The sequence below is a fragment of the Castor canadensis genome, chromosome 14, assembly GCF_047511655.1.
Source record: "Castor canadensis chromosome 14, mCasCan1.hap1v2, whole genome shotgun sequence".
NCBI classification, from domain to species: Eukaryota; Metazoa; Chordata; class Mammalia; order Rodentia; family Castoridae; genus Castor; species Castor canadensis.
This window is the reverse complement of record NC_133399.1, coordinates 63,856,814-63,865,577: the sequence shown is the minus strand read 5'-3', so window position 1 is coordinate 63,865,577 and position 8,764 is coordinate 63,856,814. Positions and strand designations below refer to the sequence as shown.

General features: G+C 37.8%; 1 pseudogene; it reads right to left on the bottom strand.

The window, feature by feature from the left end:
- Positions 1-4,680: 4,680 nt before the first annotated feature.
- On the bottom strand, positions 4,681-4,788 carry LOC141416983 (small nucleolar RNA U3; annotated as a pseudogene).
- Between the last annotated feature and the right edge of the window lie 3,976 nt (positions 4,789-8,764).

Here is an 8,764-nt window from a genome sequence, read left to right as displayed (position 1 = left end):
TGGGAAGGCAAATCTTACCCCATTATACTATATTAGCCAGAAATGAGAATCTCCTTAAACTTTTTTTTAAACTGTAAAGTATTATCTATATATTTTATTTTTTAAATTTTTAACTTTTTTATTTCTTTTATTCATATGTGCATACAATGTTTGGGTCATTTCTTCCTCCCTCCCCCTGCCCCCTCCTTTTCCTTCCACCCCCTCCCTCTCTCCCCCTACCCCCTTGCTACCAGGCAGAAACTATTTTGCCCTTATCTCTCATTTTGTTGAAGAGAGAGTATAAGCAACAATAGGAAGGGCCAAGGGATTTTGTTAGTTGAGATAAGGATAGCTATACAGGGAGTTGACTCACATTGCTTTCCTGTACATATGTGTTACATTCTATTTTTTTTTTTAATATTCTTTTTTTTTTTTTCATTTTTCTTTTATTATTCATATGTGCATACAAGGCTTGGTTTATTTCTCCCCCCTGCCCCCACCCCCTCCCTTACCACCCACTCCACCCCCTCCCGCTCCCCCCCTCAATACCCAGCAGAAACTATTTTGCCCTTATCTCTAATTTTGTTGTAGAGAGAGTATAAGCAATAATAGGAAGGAACAAGGGGTTTTGCTGGTTGAGATAAGGATAGCTATACAGGGCATTGACTCACATTGATTTCCTGTGCGTGGGTGTTACCTTCTAGGTTAATTCTTTTTAATCTAACCTTTTCTCTAGTTCCTGGTCCCCTTTTCCTATTGGCCTCAGTTGCTTTAAGGTATCTGCTTTAGTTTCTCTGCATTAAGGGCAACAAATGCTAGCTAGTTTTTTAGGTGTCTTACCTATCCTCACCCCTCCCTTGTGTGCTCTCGCTTTTATCATGTGCTCATAGTCCAATCCCCTTGTTGTGTTTGCCCTTGATCTAATGTCCACATATGAGGGAGAACATACGATTTTTGGTCTTTTGAGCCAGGCTAACCTCACTCAGAATGATGTTCTCCAATTCCATCCATTTACCAGCGAATGATAACATTTCGTTCTTCTTCATGTGTTACATTCTAAATTAATTCTTCTCGAACTGACCTTTTCTGTAGTTCCTGGTCCCCTTCTCCTATTGGCCTCTGTCGCTTTAAAGTTTCTGCATTAATTCCTTTGCATTGAGGACCTCAAATGCTATCTTGTTTTTTTTGGGTTTCTTGCCTATCCTCATACCTCCCTTGCGTGCTCTCGCCTCATCATGTGATCAAAGTCCAATCCCCTTGTTGTGTTTGTCCTTGATCTAAAGTCCACATATGAGGGAGAACATATGATTTTTGGTCTTCTGGGCTTGGCTAACCTCCTTAAACTTTTAAACCTTAATTTCTGCATCTATAAAATGAAAATCATAAAATATATTTCATGAGGTTATTGTTGATGTTAGTTTTGCTAATATGTAGAACAATTTAATAGGGCCTTGTATATAATAAATACTCAATAACTTATTTGTTATAATTTAGAGCAGTGTGTCTTAATATAATTTCTAAATATCTATAATACTTTACATTTATTTATGCTATATGGAGGCAATTTGACATATACTTTTGAAAAGAAACCATCTATAAGTCGTGGTCAATACCAGCAATTGAGAATGGGCATGTTCCCTAATTTGGAGCAATGCAGATTAGTTTGCATCTTACCTTGGAGTCTCTGACTATTCTAGTAACAGTTCCTCTATTCATTGACGATATTGTGAATATCAGTGGATGAACCACTGATTAGTACTTGATTCTGGCCTACAAATGCATCCTCTTTTCCCCAGACAGTGCTCACTTCAGTGGTAAGTAGTCTAGTACAGTTTCTTTATGCCTCTTGTGAATTACAACTAAAATAAGTTCACATTCTTGCTCTGTATTAAGCTTACACACCGATATTTTGACGTGTTTAAAGTGTCATCCATCTTACTATGTTTGGAAATAAAAACATGAATTTATTAAAGCTGGATTCCTTTCAAATGCCATAGACTTGTAATATCTTTTCCTTTCTTATCATGATCCTTTCATCAGGAAAACATTTTTTCTCTAAAGTATTTGGCTTTTTTATACAGTCTGTTTTGCTGTAACACAGAGACACCTAATTCTGCAAAGGAGAATTAGTTATTATGGGATTGTTGAACAGGTAATACTACTATAACAGAATTTCCTTAGGTTTGAACATGGACTTTTCTTGACTAAGGAAATCAGACACTTGAGTAGAATTGAAATCTCCAGCAAAGTGGGACAGAAAGGTCCTCAGGCTGATGCCTCCTCTACAGTGTGAAGCAACCCAGCCTAGGGCAGGTCATAGTATTTTATAATAGGTAAGCTCCTACTCCCACCAGAACTGCAGTCTAACCTACCTTGCATTACAGTAAACATACCTGGTCTAGGTATGTTTTTTACTTACTTCACTTACTGAAATATAAATACAAATGTACAAAGATGAGAAACAGTATTTTGTTTTGTTTTGTTTTTGTTGTTGTTGATTTGCCATACTGGGGTCAGAGCCTCACACTTGCCAGGCAGGTGCTCAACCACTGAGCCATACCCCAGCCTTTTTTTGCTTTAGTTATTTTTCCGACATGGTCTGGAACTTTTGCCTTTGACCAGCCTCTTGGCTGTAATCCTCTTATCACATATGAGCACACCATGTCCGCCTGTTTTTTAAGATCAGCTGACTTTGAATCACAATCTTCCCAATCCCTGCCTCCCAAGCAGTTAGGATTGTGCACCACCACACCCAGCAACAGTGATGTTCTTATTGGCTGGTTTTTTTTATGGACTAAAAGTGGAGACTTCAAGAAGTTGAAACTGAAAGCAATAACAGAAACAGACACTTCTCATATATCTTGTCCTTATTATTAGCACATTAGGGTTCCCTGTGTTGAGGATGGCTCATTAACATGTAAAGAAACACACTGGGGTGAGTTAATGAGAAAATATCAAAGGGTTTAAAAGCTCTGATATAAAGTAAAACAAGTTCATTGTATATCTCTTTTAAAATGTAATTAGAACCTCTGTCTTTGCTAAAATGCATATTTTAAATTGCCCTGTATTCAAAGTGATAATCTGTTATTTTGATGTTGGTCTTAAAGTGATTTTTTTAAAGAGAGCCACTTAAAGTAAAAAGAAAGTCATAATTTTTTATAGAGCATTTTTCCTCCTGCAATTTCTTTTATTATTGGGTAACATTTATTATAGGGCATAAACCTATATCATGTCCAAAAATGTTGAATTTTCTATCTCTTCTGCATTTGAAAGATCTAGGTTTGGAAAAAGAAAAGCTTTTCATTTTTTCAGTGCTCTAAGTAAAGTATAGACTTTATTTAGTAGAAATCATCTTGCTCCACCCCCATGTCGTTTATTTGCAACTCTTCATGCTATATGAATCTTCACAACACTCTCAGTCCATAAACTGTTTAGATAAACACCAAACCAACCTCTTGAGTATTTTTTTGTTAAAAAGCCTAAGTGCTCAGTTGTCATCGTGTTAATAAGGAAATGCTAGATAGTCAAAATACAAATCAATTTTAGTGTAAATTTGTAGTGTCACTTCACATATCTACCTAGAAGTGACATTAAACTGAACTTCTGTATTTAGTAAGAGAATCTTGTTTTTTATTTTGCCTGTTATTTGGACTTTTCTTTCACAAAATACAGATGGTGGCCAGGTGCCTGTAGCATCTCCAAAATAGCCAGACCACAGTGGATTGGAAGAGTGGCTCACGTGGTAGAGTGCCTGCTTTGCAAGCATGACACCTTGAATTCAAACTCCAGTACTACCAAAAAAAGAAAAAGCTATACAAATGGTTCCTCATTTATGATGGTTAGGCTTACAATGTTTCTACTTTATATTGGTGCAAAAATTATATATATTCAATTAAAAACCTTACTTCCAAGTTTGAATTTTGAACTTTTTTCAGCCTAGTGATGTGTGGTGTGCTCCTCCCTTGATGCTGGGAGATAGCAGGAAACACAGCTCCCAGTCAGCCACAGCTCACAATGGGAAACAACAGACTCCTCAGTGTACTTTGTTGCTAAGCTAGGTTGTTCCACAGGCTAGGTGATATTTTCACCTTAAGATGGGTTTGTGCAGACATAACTGTATTGTAAATCCAGGAGCATCTCTATTAGTAATTAGAAAGATTGAGGATTCTGGGGCTATATATAGAAGAGAAAGGGAGGACTTGGAGAGACATGGCCATTATCTTCAAATGATTTCAGGATAGCTATATAGAAGGAGAAGCTGATGTCTGACTGGAATGCAGGCTTTGGAAGGCAGCATCACAGTCTTCTTCTTTAACCATCTTCACCTTAACCTTAGCAACACATGTCCACCACCCTCAGAATAGGAAACATTAGGAAGGACGAATTGCTCATGAGCTAATTACAAGGGTCAAGCTTTGACGATAGAGTAAGGTAGATTTTGATTCAAAAGGGTGATATTTTTAATAATTAAAATAATCTTACAACAGAATGGCTTGCTATGAGACAGCAATGTCCTCATCACTGCAAGTGCTGAAACTGAGGGTGACTGGCCTCAGGAATGTATTTCTAGGCAGACACTCTACCATTTGAGCCACTCCATTGAATGCATTACTGGTGATCCATAATACCCTTTCCTGTGTGTGAGTTCTCATAGTCCTGCAGGGATTTTCATTTGTTTTTTAATCTAGAATAACTAGTAAAGTGCCTAGCAATGTTAAAGAAGAATTATTCAATGGCACTTGTTAAACATGATAAAGAAGACTTTATTTAGTAATGAACTATAGAAATGATCCCTGAAAGTACAGTCTTAGGAAGACTTTATTTAGGACCATCACCACAGGACCAGTGCAACAGTGTCTTGCAAAGGAAGATGGGCTTGACTCTAAATATGGCTAGAGAAAGTGGGAATTTATAGCCAATGGGGGTCAATGGATAAAATATTACTAAGAGAATAAGCCAGGGGTAAGGAGGAATTCTGGCTAAACTGAACTAAAAGGATTCCTATTGAAGACAGGCTAGATTGACCAGACATCACCTGGGGAATGGTGGGGAAGGAGGAACCTGATCAAATATGGATGATGATTAGACATTAGAGAGTAGGAGGAGGGGTGCATATAGCAAGGGTTAAAACTTTTGTTAAAACTAGGTTTCACAAGAAGTTTCAGAAGCCTGACTGATGTTTGGCCACGCAAATAACCTTCGTCAGCAAACAGAGGAGGGAAGAACATATTGAGGCGTCTGGCACATGCACTTTGCATTGGGGCACAAATTAAGGTGGGATTTTCAAGACATTGTGTGCAAGTCTTCATATCTAATGAAATTACTCCATGATTTGAAATTAGGAGTATATGGTCTGTGTCTTCACATGCTTAGGTCACAAAGGTACTTCAGTGAGTTACTGATACATCACTAACACTTTGCCTTCCCAATGTCAGGGACAATGGTTCTCTCTCTCACCTGCTTTTGCACTTTGAACACATGCTCCTTATCTGGGAGCCTTAGCTGACCACATTGTTAAAACTACAACCTTGGCTCTCCTCTCTGCTCATACTCTAGCTTTCTTCTCAGATTTAGTTTTCTCTTTGGCACTTACAACGTCGAAATACTATATTTGACTCACCTTCTATATTTATCATCAGTCTCCCTCCACCAGCAGTTGATGAAAGCAAGGATTTTCATATGTTTACTGCCATGTCCCTAACACCTAGAACGTGCTTAGCATGGCATAGAAGTTCAGTGAAATCTGTTGGATTGGAGTAAAAGGGAAGACACTGAGTCCTTACCATTTGCAGTTTATTGCCTGCCTAACACACGGTCTTTCTGTGGACCTTGAATCTCTCACAGGCCATTTTTAAAAATGAAAGAGAATAGGTGTACATCTGCATATCCATATACTAGTGATGCTCCTTATATTACTTCTTTTCAGTCTTGTTGAGGAAATGAGGCACGGAAGCAAAGGAGGAGATGAACCAGTATTGAGCAACAACTAAGTACCATGCATGTCACTTATTCCCCATTGCATCCCCAAGGTACGAAGTGCTTTATCTCTATCACATCATTTTTTCCCTGCTACAGCCTCTTTCAGTAGTGGTTACAATCCCTGGTTTTCAAGATAATAATATTAAGTCTTTGAAGGCTTAAGAAATTTGCTCATAGGCACACACTCTATGAAAGTGAAAGAACTAAGATTCAAATGCAAGTCTGTTTCACTTTGGCAAGGAAAGCTTCTTTCCAGAGTATTTGAATCATTCCCTGCTCAACACTTCTTTTCCATACTCTCACATTCAACATGTCAAATTTGAGATATGGAAGATACCTACCCTTGTCACCTCTATTTTATGGATAATTTACAGACAAGTGCCAATTATTATAATCAAATCAGCATCTTAGAAAATGAGAGTTCATTGAGGGGAGGAGGAAGAGATATTTTGGAGGGTGAATAGAAGAGATTTTGATTTCTTAAAACTTATTTTGGGGAGGGGCCAGTCTTTCTCTTTTATAACAACCACTCTTGCAGGATGCAACTCACTCCGTGATATCAGTATTAATCCCTTCTGAGGACAGCACCACAATGACCTAATTACCTCCCACTATGCCTGGAGCACATAAACCTCTGAGGGACAAACACATGTGAACTATAGCACCAGCTGTGCCTACTGTATTCCTTACAGTGTCCTCATGCCTAGCGTACTGCTTGCTATTTTGTTAGATAAATGGCACCTGAGGGGCTCTGCAGCTAGCCACACCCCAGCCAGCCTTATTTCCTCCGGGCCACCTTAGGCAATGTTGAAATCCAGCTGGGGAGGAAGGAAAGGAAGCTGCAGCCTTAAACCCCTTTTACTTAGGTCCCTCCTTTTCTTAGTTCTCTTGACTCTTCACTCTCCATAGATTAGGCTATCTCAGGTATTTCTGTAACTTCCCTACTCCTATATGAAGTTAATATTTCAAGCAGTTTCTTCAACTATCGTTTTCCAACTAAAGTCCTCCCACTGTGGAGAGGGAAATTCATGACTGTTGTATAAGTAGATGATAATTCAGCTGCTTTGATGGGTAAATGGCAAATGTCCTTCTTGGGAATAGTTAAACACAGATGTTTGATTTTATCTCATCTTTTTCCCTTCAAACAGCTGATTATTTCTCCAATGCCCACACTTAGACAGTTATATAGAGACAAAGTGCTTATCTATAATTCCAGATATCCTATGCAATTATTGCCTGTGATAACCAGGCAATCTTTGTGAAGCTATTACTGTACAGTTTTCTAATTTCACTTAAAATGTTGAGGATTTAAGTGAATAATCTACAACAATCTACATAATGCCCTCTTCATTATGTTTGCTACATACAAGTTTAAATTTAGTGGCGTTTAGGTTAAAACACTTTATGTTCTCATTTTATTCCTAGGCTTTAAAAAATGTACTTTTATGTGAGAATCTGAATTCTGAGTGGGAGGAATATTCTTATTAATTCTTCCTAAGAATAATCTGAAAAGTAATAGGTAGGATATGAATTTGTCATTGACAAGGGTTAGAGAAGAAACAGAGAATAAAACACTTTAAGTAATTATAAAACAGCTCTTTTTCAGTCAGCACAGGCAGGCCTTGTGTCTTTGGGTTGAGTAGTTTTGTACTGAATCATTGGATTTGGAGAAGTAAACTCCAGATTTGTTTTCCAGCTCTAGGACTTACTGGCTCTGTGTTCTTTCTTGGTCAAGTACTTTAGCTCCTCTAAACTTCAATGCCCTCATCTGCAAAATAAAACATGGTAATGGCTCTCTCATTAGCTTGATACAGGATTAAGTAGGATGTTGTACCTTGTGTGTTTAAGATCACAGACTTGGGCATCACACTGTGGGTTTGCAGTTTTGGACAAGAGACTAAATATATGTATGTCTTCATTTTATCATCTGAAAAACAAATAATCCTATTACATTACTCAGAGCTTGCAAAGACTAAAATAAACTAATGCTGTAGTCTCTGGCACATATGTTTAGTAAAAATTAACTATTATATGGTAGGGATAGGCATTGTATAAATCCTGATACTCTTTCTCACCTATTATCTGGGTTCCACCTGTTGGTTCATACATTTATTTAGTGGAATTATGCCCCACAGACTTAGATAGATTTTATAATATGAAGCAAGTGGATACTCAGTAGGTAGAAGGATTTTGATGTATCCTCCATAAGTTTATTCACATTTTACCATTATATATACAAGTCTCATCTTTCCCCGTTGTACTTTTAATTTTTTAAGAGACTGGATCTTACTATGTTGCTCAGGTTGTCCTCAAACTCCTGAGCTCAAGCAATTCTGTCTCAGCCTCCTGAGTAGCTAGGTTTATAGGTTCTCACCACTGTGCCTGAGCTCACGCACTTCATTATTTTTTAAGGCAAAAGCTGCCTTCATCTTTGGATATCTTTTACGTGCTTAGAAAACTACCTTGTAATAATGAATGTTTGAGCTTAGTAAATATTTCTTGACTGTGTGGAATTGGTCACCAGTTTTGGAAGGAACCCCAGCAGCAAATGAACAGCCTCAAATCATTGTGGCAGGGGGTCAAAGACAATCAAAGAGGAATTTGTAGAGAGAAATGGAGTTCAGTGTAAGCTCAATTTTTGAAATCCCAGGATGCTCTTATATAATGGAAAGGGTGTAGAATTCAGCTTTAGCTCTGGAGTCCCACAATCTTAAAGGTAGCTTCATCAGATTTCTATTTTCCCATCTGTAATATGAAGAACATAATTCCCCCTCCTTTTTCACAGAGATGCTTAAAATTATTAACA